The sequence below is a fragment of the Rattus norvegicus genome, chromosome 1, assembly GCF_021556685.1.
Source record: "Rattus norvegicus strain SHRSP/BbbUtx chromosome 1, alternate assembly SHRSP_T2T, whole genome shotgun sequence".
NCBI classification, from domain to species: Eukaryota; Metazoa; Chordata; class Mammalia; order Rodentia; family Muridae; genus Rattus; species Rattus norvegicus.
Window position 1 is genome coordinate 120,371,153 of NC_141534.1, and position 16,348 is coordinate 120,387,500.

Below are 16,348 nucleotides of genomic sequence, written 5' to 3' on the forward strand. Positions count from 1 at the left end.
GCACTGCCTGACACAATTCAGGTGCAAGAGACCACAAGACAGTGGTTTAGCTTGCCATGACTGCAACTGGCCCTGGCCTTTTCATTCGCTGTCACTAGTCACTGAAAGACCCTTCAGTTTCACTTATATTCTTTTATTAGTTGTATCTTTTGTGAACTGCTTCTCAGACTTGTCAAGACTTCTACAAGCTTCCTAGCACAGCATTTGGTTTACTGTTAGTATTTTCCCTATAAACACAATTCTTGACTCATCTCTGTGTGACTTTTACAAACCCCTTTCTGTGCTTTGTCTTTCTCTCAGCATTTTTTGGTTCCTTTACATTTTATGAGTAGATTTACATGCTGGTCTTAGTCATTCAGATCATACAGAGCCTCTTCTACTTTTGTGTTACTTTTCTGTTGATAACCCAAATACACAATGATTAAGATCAACTTACCAAAGAAAGAGTTGGCTTAGAGTTCCAGGGGGATAGGAGTCTGTTATGGTGGGAAGGAAGGGCAGCATGTGGCAAGGATGGTGGCAGGAACAAGAAACAGAAATTTCACATCTTCAACCTCCAATAGAAAGCAGAATGAACAAAAAGTGAGTCCAGTCTTTACTATCACTCAAAGCCCATCCCAAATAACATACTTCTCCAGCATGACTCTGGTTTCTAAATGTTCCATAACCTTCCCAAACAGCAACATCAACCCAGTAATCAAGTGTTCAAATATATGAGCATATGGGAGATATTTCCCATTCATAATATTACATACCTCACAAAAATCCTGTCCTACACTGGAGCTGAGCAAGGCACTAAAGCCTGTTCTACCAGTGCTCATTTAACCCTCTATGCACACTGTCTTTTCTGGTTAGACAAATTGGACATCAAGTAATACTGCCTCATGCCTGTCTTTTTAATCATTTGTATGTAACAAAATTTCAGCTAAGGACAACCAAGCATGCCCCATATGAGCTAACTCAACAGGGACTAACTTACATTGTGCTACCTCATGTTGTGCAACCTTTGTCTTAAGGCAGGAGGAATAGTTGTTAGCCAGCTTCTCTGCCTCCATAGCACCCAGACTTATTCTAAAAGCACCCCAAGTCCCAAGTCTCATGATCCTGGCTGGGGGCTGGTCTCTTCCATTTCTTGTTTAAAAGTCTTCTCTGATTTAAGCAATTCAGTTACAAAATATTCCCTGAGCATCATTGCTTTTTGTATCAGACTATGATTTCAGAACTGTCTGTATTCAGAGTCATGGCTTTTCCTTTTTTTTTTTTACTAAACCTCAAACAAGAACAAAAGAGAGGACAAAAAACAAGGCCAAGCTACTGTTTCTCAAAGCCCATCCCAAATAACATAAAATTCTCTCCAGTATGAGAGAATTTGTTAAGTGTAGGTGTTCTATTAAATGTGCTTTACTCTCTTCCTCTTACTGCTTGATAGCCATTCCAAGGCTTCTAAGTATTTTATCCAAAGAGAGGCTTGTCATGAGAACTGAATATGTACTCCTTTCCCTATGCAGCCTCTCATCTGTAAGAAATGTCAAGCCATCCATTGCATCTCACCTTCGTTATTCCCCTTTCCATTCCAACCAGAAGACACAGAGAAGAGAACTTCTTCATGTCCTTTTGACATTAACTCTTCCCTCACACAGACAAGATTTTTCAGGGCAGAGAGCTGAGCATTCATTGCATTTCTTATCATATACAATAAAACTCACTTAAGTGGTAGCACAGCCTGTGTGTGATCCTGTTACATAATTCTAATTCAGAGACTGAGATATATCTTCTACTTCATCAGCTGTTTAGGGTGTATCCCTATAACCGTAAAGTAGACTCCATTTGTCAGAGAGGATTGTCACCCCCTCCAACATACAGGCAGATGACAAACCTCAGAGTCCCTTATGAACCCAGTAGTCTAACATACCAAATCACATTATCTCTAACAATATATGGGAGACACAGAAGTCCAATATGTATAAAAGCCTTAACACTTTAATGTTCAGGACTGTAACCTTAGGATACGAATCTGCTGGAAGCCTAAGTGCCAACAACATAAACTATTTTCTGCAGGGAAACCATCACTGTCCTACCCTGAATATCCATAAAATCCTTAGGTAAAGGCATCAGCCAGCAACAGATCAAAGATATGATCTCACACTAGTCTAGCTTAATGAACCAATGAGCTTACAAGGATTACTTTTACAGAAGCATGGGGAAACAAAGGCAGCTGCTACCAGAATTTAACCTGAACATGGTTGGTGCCTCACAATAACAGAATTCCACCCATGTGACTGATGCCTCAAAATACTATGACCACGTTCTGGCATAGTTGATGCCCAAATACCAGCAGCCCACCCTTGCGTGGTTGATACCTCATAGAAGCTTCACTGTTACAGCTCACTAATCAAATCTTGGGCTGTGCTACTAAAGTAGTCTCTTCTCTTCCAGCAGTTTGCTTCCTGCTAGTACGCTTCTGGCTTGTGCATCTTGTAGCTTTCTGAGTTTCTAGACCCCTGTGAATTTCTGTAGTTCCTGGACTTCTGATCCACATTCCTCTTTTGAGAGGGAGAGTGTTTCAGTTGAGAGGAGACATCTACATGATAGTTTCCTAACAGGAAAAGTCTATACATACCTGGTGGAATATTATTCAGCTGCAAAGAAAAAACCAAACCATAAAACTTGCAGGCAAATGGATGGAGCTAGAAAAGATGATACTGAGTGTGGTACCCAACACCTAAAAATGGTCGTTAGAGGGACATGAATAAATCATGACTGACACCTGATACCCAGTCTCCATCCTCCATTATTAAAACTGATGCAGCACAGTGCCAATACTCTATGAGGCCCTGGAAACTTTATGAGGACAATCCCTTCTTTGAAATTAATGAAATTTGGGCATCCAAGATGATAAGTTATCTATTTTCTGCGTATTCATTCCACCACCTTGAAGGTTGGTTTTCTTTTTCCTCATTGTTTTTTTAAAAGCCTACTTATAACAAAGACAAAGCATCTGTAATAGGTTCAGAACAATGTCTGTTCCACAGGAAGGATGTCATGTTATTACCTCTTAAATGTCATTTTTAAAAGCATGATCCTCTTTGGTGAGCCTCTGAGGTTTTTTTTTCCTTGATTCATCACAGATAGGGAGACGAATAAGTTGGCAAGCCAAAAATGCCAAGTGGAGCTGGCATTAAAAAAAATACATGGTCAAATCCAGCTCAAATCCTCTTAGTCTGGTGAACTAAATGTGAGAAGTCTTCAGTACTAGGGACATTCTCAAGAACTGTATGGAAACCAAGGTCACCATCATGAATCTATATTCTTTTAAGAGTCACTTGAACTACAATGTCCAATTATTTGAAATAAGGTTTCTTATGTCTAGTACTGGGTACTATGAGTTTGTTTGTCTGTGGTTCTTGTAGAGAGCGTTGTCAGCTTAAGTGACTTATCTTCTTTTAAGATGTGTTTGTGTGTGTACGTGCGTGTGCACATGTGTGTGTGTATGTGCGTACACACACATACATTTATATGCTTATTTTATAAATTTTGGTAAAATACTATAAATATAAATCCTTGGGGCTTTATCAAATAACCTTTGTGGGATTTGTCTCTCATCCTTCCCCTTCTAGACTGACCTTCTTCCCTCCATTCTATTTTCCATTTTCTATCACCTGCTACAATTTCTTACTCTCCCCGTATCACAGTCACCTGCCCCAGCCTATGTATGCTATTACTTTTAAATGTCTTTTGTTAACCATGAGGAAGATGGTGTAAATTTATTTTTCTGGTTTCTGTGGTTCCTCCACATTGTAGATTCAAATTTGAAGATTTGGGGCTAGGATCTTCAGATGAGAAAGAACATACAGTTTTTATATTTCTTGATCTGGGTTATCTCACTAAACATAGTGTTTTCTAGGTCTATCCATTTACCTGGAAACTTCATAATTTTATTTTTCTTTAAAACTGAATAAAGCTGAAGCCCATTGTGTGTGTGTGTCTGTGTGTGTGTGTGTGTGCGTGTGTGTGTGTGTGTGCGTGTGTGTGTGTGTGTACCACATTTTTATTATTCATTCATCTGTTGGAGGACATTTAGACAGTCTTTATTTTGTGGTTATTGTGAATGTGGTAGATATATGAATATGGCTGAGTAAGTCTATTTGGGGTAAAACGTGAGTACTTTGGACATAAGCCAAGGAGTAGTATAATTGTGTCATGTGGTAAATTTGTTATTAGTTTCTTGAAGATTCTCCATATTAATTTCCTGAGTGAATGCACCAATTTACATTCCTGCCACATTGCATAATGGTTCCTCCCATTTATGTATAACCTCACTAGCATTTGTTGTCAGTTTTTTTTTGTTGTTGTTTTTTTGATCTTAGCTATTATGACTGGGTAAGATAAAATTACAATGTAGATGTTAGGACTGGTTCAGCCTCCCAGTCCTATGCTCGCAGATATAAGACTCAGACTCAAAATATATTTACAAATACCTTGGCCATATAGCTAGGCTTTACTCTGACTAGATAATAACTAAAGACAACCGATTTATTCTAATCTACATTGTACCCTGTGGCTGGTTACCTGCACTTGGGTACCATGAGTCCACCTCCGAGAAACTTCCCTAGTGAATCTCACACCTGGTTCTATCCCAGAAGTTTTTTCTCCTTCAGGATGTTCCACCTCCCATTTCCTGTCTAAACCATAGGTCATAGGTTTCTTACTTAATGGGTGATGTATCCATACAATACAAATGATACATCTCTATATCTCAAAGTTGCTTGAATTTGCATTCTCATGATTGCTAAAGATAATGAACACTTTTTGAGCTATTTCTTAGCCATTTTTATTTCTTCTAATGAGAATTCTTTGTTTAGATCCATATAACATTTTTATTTGGGTCGTTTGTTTCCTTGACTCTTTGTTTATTGTTTCTTTGGTATGTTTAGGATATTAATCTTAGTCAGATGTATAGCTAGCAAAGATACTCTCCTCTTTCTTGCAATCTAGTGTTCAAAGTATTAGAAAATCTTATGTAAGCTGCCAAGGGAGGGAAGTAATTAAATAGTGGTATCCAGCTGTAACATCTATGAATCACAATAATCGCCATCACTGCAAGACATCTGTAAAGGTGCAAAAAGTGGCACTCACATGTTGGCGATAACCAACAGTTGTCTAATTGGACTTAAGTCTCACTCAGCAGGAATAAAATAATGTTTCCTACTGAACCACTTGCCAGCTTCCCAGGACTTGTGAGGTCATAGATATTAGAAAAGACTCACATTTGAAATGTAAATAAATAAAAAACCAATAAAAATAATTTAAAGAAAACACAAAAAAGAATCTACTACCATTACTTAGTAGATCAAGATAATTCTTTATTTCATTCTAAGTCTTATTCTTATACCCACAGGTAAATGTAACTACGGTTCCTCTTCAAAGAACCCCTTGCCTGTGGACATGACCAATCAATATTTGATATAATTTGAAGGCCATGGCAGAAGAGGGAGCCCATTCCCAACACTGCTGAATGACCGGGAACAGGAAGTTGGATTTCTCAGACACCCAGGATATAAAAGAAATCTATAAAATGATTCCCACTCATATTTTGCTGTGAACATAGATCAGTGCCTAGCCAAATCATCTTCAGAGAGGCTTCCTCCTGCAGTTGATGGGAGCAGATACAGAGACCCACAGCCAAACATTGGGGAGGGAGGTGTGGCGGGGGGGAGAGAAAAAAGGAGAGAGAGAGAGAGAGAGAGAGAGAGAGAGAGAGAGAGAGAGAGAGAGAATCCAAATTAGAGGTCTTTGTTGGGTTTCTACTCATGAAGCTTAGGGAACACCATGAAGGGAAGGAAGAAGGAACTGTAGAATCGTTGAGAACATAAGGAGAATATGGCCCACAAAATCAATAAAGCAAGCCTCATATGCTCACAGAGAGTGAAAAAACAGTTATGGAGCTAGCATGGATCCGTGCTATTTCCTCTGTATATGTTATGATTGTTAGCATGGTGTATTTGTGGGGCCAGTACAATAAAAATGTGACTTGTTTCTGACTCTCCCTGATGGTATGAGACCATTACAGAAAAGTACAACTGGTCACACACACACACACAGAAAAAAAAAAACAACAAAAAAACCCCAAAATATCTGGAGGATCCCAGAACCAATGAATATATCTATATCACAGCTCCTACATTTATGGCTCAAGTAACATCAAGGAAGATGGTTTATAAAAATTATTAGATTAAGAATACAAGGATTTACTTTGAAACAGTCTTTTTTTTAGAAATGACTACATAAGCAAGAATGGAACAATGACAATATAGATGGACATATTAAGAGGAAATGGGGTAATTTTACCAAGTCTCAGAACTATAGAAGAGCTATAGGCAACTAAATGATTAATGGGAAGAGAATTAACCTCTTCTTATTGATTTTCTAATGCAGAGAGGTCATCTCTGAAACCATATGTATACATACAACAAAAACAGGCTCAGTGGATTATATTATCCAACTATTAAGAAAAGCACACATACACAAATACCAAAGGAAGCTACCAACTTAATAGTGTGGTCAATTGAAGGGGCTGGATAAAAGAAAGTAAAGGGGGAATGTATATTTTAAAAAAGCATGCACCATGTCAAACACCAATAATACTAGTACGTGTTAGGCTGAGAAAGGATGGTCAAAAGTTTTAGTAAGACTTCTCAAAGCTAAAAAGTCAACATCAAGAAAAATGCTGTGTCTAATTAAATATAACAAAATGGAGTAGCATTATGTAGCAGAATGCAAATATTTTCAACTGTTCTATTCTACCTACACAACAGGGAGAAGAAAATATGACTTAGTAACTACCCTTGCTAGAAAGACTAAGAACAAACACTAAAATCCCACTCTCAGCTGACTTTAATGAGATATCCACCCCTCAATGTGGCATCAGCAAATGGAAGATAGTGAGAATCTCACTATTGAGTAGTGATGATCCCTACATATTGTGTCAGTGGAGACTCCACACAGAACTTGGGCATCTCGGCCAATGCAGTAATTTGAAACACTTCTCTTTTTTCCCATTGCAATGGTGTTCAGAACAAATGATGTAGGAACCTAAATTAGATTCATAATCTAAATTATTCTTGATTTCTAACACTGCCAAGTGATAATGACCATTTCACGCCTCCACTCTGTAGATACCTATAGGATTCATATGTAGACCTGCTAGGCAATACACTATGAAATCATCACAAGTTATTGAGAAACTGAGCTGTGTTGATACTAAGGTTGCCCTTTTCTCTTAGTGCCAATAAATGCTGAAGGGAAAAGGTGGTGCTGGAAAAATGCTTAAATGTGTGGAAACATGACAGTTTTTATAAGTGCTTTAAACTAAGATATATGAGAATGTGAAGACTACAAGTAGACAAAATCCCAAAATCCTTTGTGGTCACTATTCTCCTGCCTGCTTTATACCACTGTGCCTTTCCCCCCCCCCTTTCATGAATATACCCTCTCTTTGGTGGCCCCTTACTAATCTTCTGATCTCTCTGGAAAATCCAAATGAAGCATGTGTATTTAAAATTCCAAAGCTAACATTTGTAAATAAAAGAAAACTGTGATTTTTCTCTTTCTGGATCTGGGTTAATTTACTTGAGGTTAACTTACTCCAAATGATTGTTTCTAGGTCCATCCATTTACCTTCAAATTTTAAAATATTGATTTTCTTAACAGTTGGACAATGTACAGTTGTGAAAATGTACTATTTGTTATTCCATCTATTCATGGATTGGTATACAGCAAGGATGTTTCAATTTTCTGGATATTGTGAATAGAGCAGCCATGAACATGGATGAGCTAGTTTCTCTATGGTAGGCTATAGACTCTTTGGAGGTGTGCTCCCATAAGTCATGTGGTAGATTTATTTTTAGCTCATTGAGGAGCCTGTGCATTGATTTGTATAGTGCCTGAGCCAGTTTGTACTCACATCAACAGTGGATAAGTCATACGAGAAACTACTACTATAAACACTTTTTAAAAGACAAATACATATACATTTTTTAAAGAAAGAGTATAAATATTTTTACCTTATAACAGGTGATAATACCCCTATTAGACTTTAAGGCACTAAGAAATAAAAACTCAGTACAAGGAAAGGGTTGCCTCTAGGAGTTGTTGACAAGCAAGGTCCTATGGCTTCCCAAATATTACAGGCTTTTTCGTTTGTTCTTAGTTACCATCTAAAACTTGATATAAGACCCTAATGCCAAAAGCGACATATATGTGGGTGATAAAACATGAAATCAAGCTGTTATTGAACTGGAAACCTGATCTCTACTGGCCAGCTTTCATGGTTGTAGAAGGTACTGTGCCTACTACCAGAAGAATGTAATCATTACTCTTACCCGACTGTGAACCATGTGAGCTACAGTAATGGCCAGATCGGCAATATACTCCCACTAGTTTGACAGTCAAAAGAAACAACATAGGAATAACTAAAAACTTTATGATTAGATTTAAATCTCACTTCTTAAGGAAGACCCCTATCATTCTCAGAGCCAAGAATGGGTCCTAGGGGACAGCCTACCACTATTACTCACCTAAAGGGATATCCTATTTAACCAGCTCTTAATAATGTACTGTTATACTTGCAAATTAAGGCATCTCTCAACTGTCATCAGAGAAGATTCGTTTTCCATTAGCTTGTGATTGACACAGAAATTCACAACTGGCCAAGGTGAAGAAAATTAAAATCTAAGTGGACATATATAATATAGCCCTTCTCCCAAGGCTCAGGGATCACTGCAGTAGCACTTTGTAAAAGACAATGGTGGCAGATGAGTACAAGGAATCTGTTTTCTGAATACAACTGGAAAGTTGCCCTAGAAACTCACAACTCATGTGGGAGCATGCATAAAACTTGTACAAGTTCAAGCCAAACAAAATTCTCAGCATTGATGGGGAAAGTGGTCCCACAAATCCCATATCTAGCTGAGGAAATATTAGGAGGGAGTAGTTTCTGGGAAAGGAAGAGTAATATTTTCAACTGGGTGGCCCTGGGAGGTGGAATGCAATCCATTGGATTGCTGCACACCCAAGAATACATAGCTGTCATTAATTGGACTTAAAAAAATTAAGTCACATATTTGGGTAGGAATAGAATGGGAATGAATCTGATGGAAGACAGGGAGGTGATCAATATCAAGATACAATATATCAATTTCTTGGTGAATTAATGAAAATGTATATTTATAGAAGGCCACTGTGAATATGGTCAAGATTCTGAAAGACAAAACAAATTCTTATAAAGTGATAGAGAAAATCTGTCTTATTCATAACAGGAAGCCAATTTGTATGACAACTAACTTCTCCAGAGAAACTATGAGAACAACAAAGTCCTTATGTCTTTCTTTCTTAAGAAAGAGTCAACCAACAGATTGGGAAAAGATCTTTACCAATTCTACAACTGATAGAGGACTTATATCCAAAATATACAAAGAACTCAAGAAGTTAGACTGCAGGGAGACAAATAACCCTATTAAAAATGGGGTTCAGAGCTAAACAAAGAATTCACAGCTGAGGAATGCTGAATGGCTCAGAAACACCTAAAGAAATGTTCAACATCTTTAGTCATAAGGGAAATGCAAATCAAAACAACCCTGAGATTTCACCTCACACCAGTGAGAATGGCTAAGATCAAAAACTCAGGAGACAGCAAATGCTGGCGAGGATGTGGAGAAAGAGGAACACTCCTCCATTGTTGGTGGGTTTGCAGACTGGTACAACCATTCTGGAAATCAGTCTGGAGGTTCCTCAGAAAATTGGACATTGAACTGCCTGAGGATCCAGCTATACCTCTCTTGGGCCTATACCCAAAAGATGCCCCAACATATAACAAAGACACATGCTCCACTATGTTCATAGCAGCCTTATTTATAATAGCCAGAAGCTGGAAAGAACCCAGATGCCCTTCAACAGAGGAATGGGTACAGAAAATGTGGTACATCTACACAATGGAATACTACTCAGCTATCAAAAACTTTATGAAATTCATAGGCAAATGGATGGAACTGGAAAATATCATCCTGAGTGAGGTAACCCAATCACAGAAAAACACACATGGTATGCACTCATTGATAAGTGGCTTTTAGCCCAAATGCTTGAATTGCCCTAGATGCACAGAACACATGAAACTCAAGAAGGATGACCAAAATGCGAATGCTTCACTCCTTCTTTAAAATGGGAACAAGAATACCCTTGGGAGGGAATAGGGAGGCAAAGTTTAGAACAGAGGCTGAAGGAACGCCCATTCAGAGCCTGCCCAATGTGTGGCCCATACACATACAGCCACCAAACTAGTTAAGATGGATGAAGCAAAGAAGTGCAAGCTGACAGGAACTGGATGTAAACCTCTCCTAAGAGACACAGCCAGAATACAGCAAATACATAGGTGAATGCCAGCAGCAAACCACTGAACTGAGAACGTGATCTCCGTTGAAGGATCCAGAGAAAGGACTGGAAGAGCTTGAAGGGGCTTGAGACCCCATATGAACAACAATGCCAACCAACCAGAGCTTCCAGGGACTAAGCCACTACCCAAAGACTATACATGGACTGAACCTGGGCTCCAAGTTATAGGCCCCAATGAATAGCCTAGTAAGAGCACCAGTGCAAGGGGAAGCCCTTGGTCCTGCCAAGATTGAACCCCCAGTGAACGTGATTGTTGGTGGGAGGGCGGCAATGGGGGGAGGATGGGGAGGGGAACACCCATAAAGAAGGGGGAGGGGTTAGGGGGATGTTGGCCCGGAAACCGGGAAAGAGAATAACACTCGAAATGTAAATAAGAAATACTCAAGTTAATAAAAAAGAAAGAAAGAAAGAAAGAAAGAAAGAAAGAAAGAAAGAAAGAAAGAAAAAATACCCAATTTAATAAAGATGGAGAAAAAAAAAGAAAGAGTCAACCTATATTTCAATAGGAATGAAAGAGGACAGTATCAAAAAGAAGCCTTATGGGTTGGGGATTTAGCTCAGTGGTAGAGTGCTTGCCTAGCAAGCGCAAGGCCCTGGGTTCGGTCCCCAACTCCAAAAAAAAAAAAAAAAAAAAAAAAAAAAGAAAAAGAAACCTTACTGCAAAGGCCCTTTTTAAAAAGTTTGATTTTATGCCTCTCCCATTTCAATTCTAGTCCTCACTTTGTACACCTCTTATGTGAAGAGTGGTGACGAGTTGTCTGGATCTTTAGATAAAAATCCAACAACCAATCAGGGTCTCCACTTGTCAAGCCATGTGAGCCAAACAGGGTGATAATGCACCCACATAAGACAAGTAACCTTCCTACTGTTTTTACTTCTTAATTCCTGAATCTATACCATTGAGTCCAAGATATACCCTATGAACAGGTTGGAAATATAGTCAACATCAGGATGATCTTCCTTGGCAGGTGTATATCACAGAATTCACTGTCTGGTGATAATTGCTTACATTAAGTAAAATTAAACAAACTACAATTGCTCTGTGTGCCCACTGGCTCAAGGGTTAGTGCACCAGCAATACTTTTGACCATCTCACCAACTTGTATTGGCCGTGAGACTTCTCAGTGCTATCTGGCTACTTTAATTCTGTGGCTACTTTAATTATGTTTTCCTTGAAACATAATTGCTTTATGTGATGATAAATTTGGGTCTTATGAATATGGTGTACCGTCACTATAATATAGTAAATCTCCTTTTCTGCAATGTATTTCAGTTGTACTAGGTCTCTAATACTCTCTTTGCCACGGGGGCACTGGCAATTGATATTAAGTCTTCTATGAAGGCTTGAGGAAGGAAATAAAAAGAAAACGTTTGAAACTTTATGATACCAAATAGATAGACCTGGTTAAAACAGCCTTCTCCCAACATACACCCCCACACACAAGATCAGGAAACAGTCAACATCTTCAAAATGGTCTGTGAATTTTTATTTACATGTCACGTCCTTTTATTAAAAGGTTTGCATGTTTATTTTCTTGCTTTCTTGCATGTTGTCATTTAGAACTGGTTATTATATTTAGCAAAAAATTAATTGAAAAAGTATGCATAAATGCAAGCAAGTAAACTCAGAATGAAATTATCAGGATTTATTTCCATAATTGGGTTTACTTATTTCTGCTGCGTCAGAAGTTTCACTCAAATGATAACACAAATATGCAGGATCTATAAGTGCATGGCACTAAAGAAGGGAAGAAAGGAATGTTAAAAACTCTGTGTGGAGCAATCATCATCACATAGTAACTATCCACTCAGGGAGACTTGTGAACAGAACAAAAGAATGCTGTTCATCTAAAACTCAGATAGCTATTTCCTAAAGAGTGGTTCGAAGGGCTATGGTTTCCCAAAATAATATGTATCATGTTTTGGAGAGGCCCTTGCTGGGTTCTCTTCAGGTACTGGTTATATTATATAAAGTGTCACTTTCTGACCTTAGTGTCAGGGATCCAGGCCAGTCACCTCCATGGCATGAATAAATGAAAGGATACAGACACTCCCAATTGGGACTTAGAAAGAACATCTCTTTGATTATATTGACAAGAATTTGGGCCTCAGAACATAATGTGAAAGCCTTCATGTCTCTGATTGCTAGGACACTTTGTTTAGGTTCCAAAAGAATGTGGATTTTAGCCAGCCAAGTTGAGTGACATATATATATATATATATACATATATATAGATAGATAGATAGATAGATTATAGATAGATATAGATATAGATATAGATATAGATATAGATATAGATATAGATATAGATATAGATATAGATATAGATATAGATATAGATATAGATATAGATATAGATATAGATATAGATATAGATATGTCACCAGATGATTAGTTTCAGAATTGCACGAAAGGAAAGCATAAAACTTTGAAGGGAATAAGTCCCAATTGTCCTATAGTGCTCCTTAAGTGTACCAGGGCTATAGGCAACAACTTTGCTCAGAAAGTTTGAGTTCTTGACATTAGTTTGGTGGGGGTCCCTTTTTAGTATTATATATAGTCTCTCTACATTTCCAGAAAACTGGAGATCCAAGCACAGAACAGATAAAATTGTATCCCTAAGGCCAGGAGACTTCTGAGGTATCATCTATCTTGAATGCTGGTCCATTGCTACTTTGTATGTGCTTAGGTACCCCAAACCTAGGAAATTTTATTACCTCCTTTGCCTTTTCCTGTTTGACACAGAAAGGTTTCAACCTAGCCAATGGAAGTACCCACGTATAAAAATAAAACATGGGTCTTTGGCACCTCCAGGCAGGTGAGTAAAATCTGGCAATCCTCTCCTGGATATTTTCCTTACCTCTGCATTCTGGGGGAATCAAATTACTATTCTGGGAGTCAGTCTTCTGACATGACTCACATGCTGAACTATTTCAATGATAGAATAATATATTTCCCTTATAAAAATTCTTTTAGCTAGTTGAATGGACTTTACCCTCTCTAGAGGACATAAAAGATGAAAGAATTTTTGGAATTTCCACTGTAAGGATCTAGGCAGAGAAAAATGTCTGTTAGGAGCAACCGACTGTGCACAGTACTATAGATAGAGACGTTCTTTTGGGTCTCCTCTGCTTTACAGTTGATATAGAATGGCCTTACAGAAGCTAAGAGGAAGTCTTCTGATAGTACAAGGAACATCCCCTCAGTTCTCAGCACAGTTGCATTAGCAAGGATATCTACTATGTGGTCTCTCAAGGTTACTGCACCTTTTCCCTTTTGATGTTCCAGACAGAGCATAACCCTCACCCCCTGTGGGAGCAGAATTGCTTGTTCCATAATTTCCTTGGGATTTCCTTTGTGGGTCCCAGAAGTTGATAATGAACTCCTTTTTTTTTCTAGATAGCAACATTTGCATGCAGTACCAGACATGCATATTTAAAGTTATATAGATAGTCACCATTTCTCACTGATGATCAAAGCCTGAGCCAGGAGTAGCAGTTCTGTTACTTGATTGCCAGTATTAACATGAACTGGATTAGACTCAAGAGTTTCACATTCTTTACATCATACTCTGCCTTGTGAATTCCACTCTGAACCAACAAATTTCCATCGGGAATTGAAGGTGGGTCTTTAAGACATAATTTTCCAGCAATAAATCTTGGCATTAATTCTCACAACTTTCTCCAGCAGGTATATAAGTACAGAGCTGGAAAAAGGCTATATGACAGTGGTCATTTCAGGTTTCTCTATTTAGGGCCTAGTATTTTATCAGTTTGCTGATAGTCATCAGTGTTCTTTAGAATTACTATTCCCACAATGTCAGGGGGAGTTTGTACAGTGAGAAAGTTTATCAGGGTTCATTCATGCATCCATAGTCAGGAATTCATAGTTTCAATTGCTCTTGGAAACCATGGATATCTCTCAGCCATTAAATATAACTCCTTGCTAAGGTATCTCACTGATTTAGCATAGGTCCTATCAAACAGGTTCGAATTCCTGGGAAAATAACCTTTTCCTCAATGACATCCAGAGAAAGGTAAAATGAGTAGACAATTCCAAAGTAGTAATTCTGGTAAGCATATCCTTGAGTTGTTAGTAGGAACTATTTGCCTTTGATCCCATGTTATGAGGTCTGAGGAACATGTTGGAATCTCACTTAGGAAGTAGTAAAGAGGCCTAGTCAGTTCTGAAAATTTACAAATCAAGAATCTGTAGAAGTCTATAACCTCAAGGAAGACTCTTGATTGCCGAGCCATCTAAGGAAGGGCTAGCTTAAAATAGCCTGGGTCTGGTTAGAACTCAGGATATACCTTTTCTTTTCAATATAATCCCCAAGTACATGACTCAAGATTAATATAATTGGGCCTTTTCTAGAGAAACCTCATATCTCCTATTGCTAGAGAATCAATTTCCTGAGACTCTATTCTCAGATACTCCACAGAATAGCAGCTAATCTACATAATGGAACAAGTTTGTATGGGAACTTGATCTGTCATGAATTCCTTGCCAAAACCAATAAATGAGAAATGTCCTTTACTCTTAGGGAGAGCATAGTTGAAGTAACTTGTCTCCTTTACAAATTAGATCTCCAATGATAAATAAAGACTGCCTTTTGACTATCCAGGTGCAATGGGTTATAGAAGAAGGTATCTTTAAAATCCAAGACAAGTTATCAGGTATAATCTGGGTTATGAGGGTTTAGGGACTGAATAAAGGGAGACAATAGCTCATTACCTAGACAGATGTCCTGTAGCAACTCCATTTAATTGACATATTTTGAATTTCCAGAATAGGTGCACTATAGTGGTTCAAACATTCTCTCGGGACTTTGGTTTTTAAGGGCCAAGGTGATAATGTGTATAGTCCTCTGAGACTTCAGGCATTAGTACGATTTCTGCTGAGGAAACAGGGATATTCTAAAAAGATTTACTTATTTATTTAGGTAATGTATGAGAGTACACTGTAGCTCTCTTCAGACACACCAGAAGAAGGCTCTGGATTCCATTGTGGATAGTTGTGCACTACCACGTGGTTGCTGGGAATTAAACTCAGGACCTCTAAAAGAGCAACCAGTACTCTTAACTGCTGAGCCATCTCTCCAGCCCAGGAGAGATCTTTTAGATGTATATGAATAAGTAAAGTGGTTATAGATTGTCATATAGTCTTCCTAACATAGATTGAGGGGTCTGTATTATCTTCTACTGGGGCATTCATAAATTCCCTCCCAGAGGGCAGGACAAGTCCCACCTTATGCTGAGAGACACAGTTACTGTTCAAAAAGGGAATAGGAGTCTGGGCAATGAGAAAAGGACATTGGAAGAGGAGGTAGCCCCGTTTACAGGCAAAAAACTGTGTTAAAGCTGCTTCTGTTCATGTCCTGATATGCCTAGAAGATGGGGGAAGGGAAAAATAGAGAACAGAACAACACAGAATATCAGACTTCTGTGCACACTTGGAAATTCAAAGTGTATTGCCCTACTTGTAATGTTACTTGGGTCTCCTACTGTTAGCCTGGTATTACTGGGGCCTGAAGAATTGGCCCATCAATATTCAAATGGATGAGGTGGCCTTAACACCTTAGGGTTCAAGGGACACCTTACTCTTTGGTGATTGCCTTGACAGTTGGGACAGTGGTGGGTGCCAAGACATATGTCTAGTTCTCTTCTTCTTGGACATTCCTTTTGGAAGTACTGTGTCTGTTCCCAAAGAAAGATGTGCTAAAGGGTCCCTTCTGGGTGGCCCCTCTCTGGGTGACTTTCATAATGGTCAGTAGGTCACAATAGCATTTTCCCTTCTCCTCTCCTTTTCCAAGTGCCAGTTTGAATACACCGAAGTTGTAGTCAGGAACAATTTGTTCTTTTACCTGGCTCAGGCATGAGCCTTGCAATTTTCTACATAATC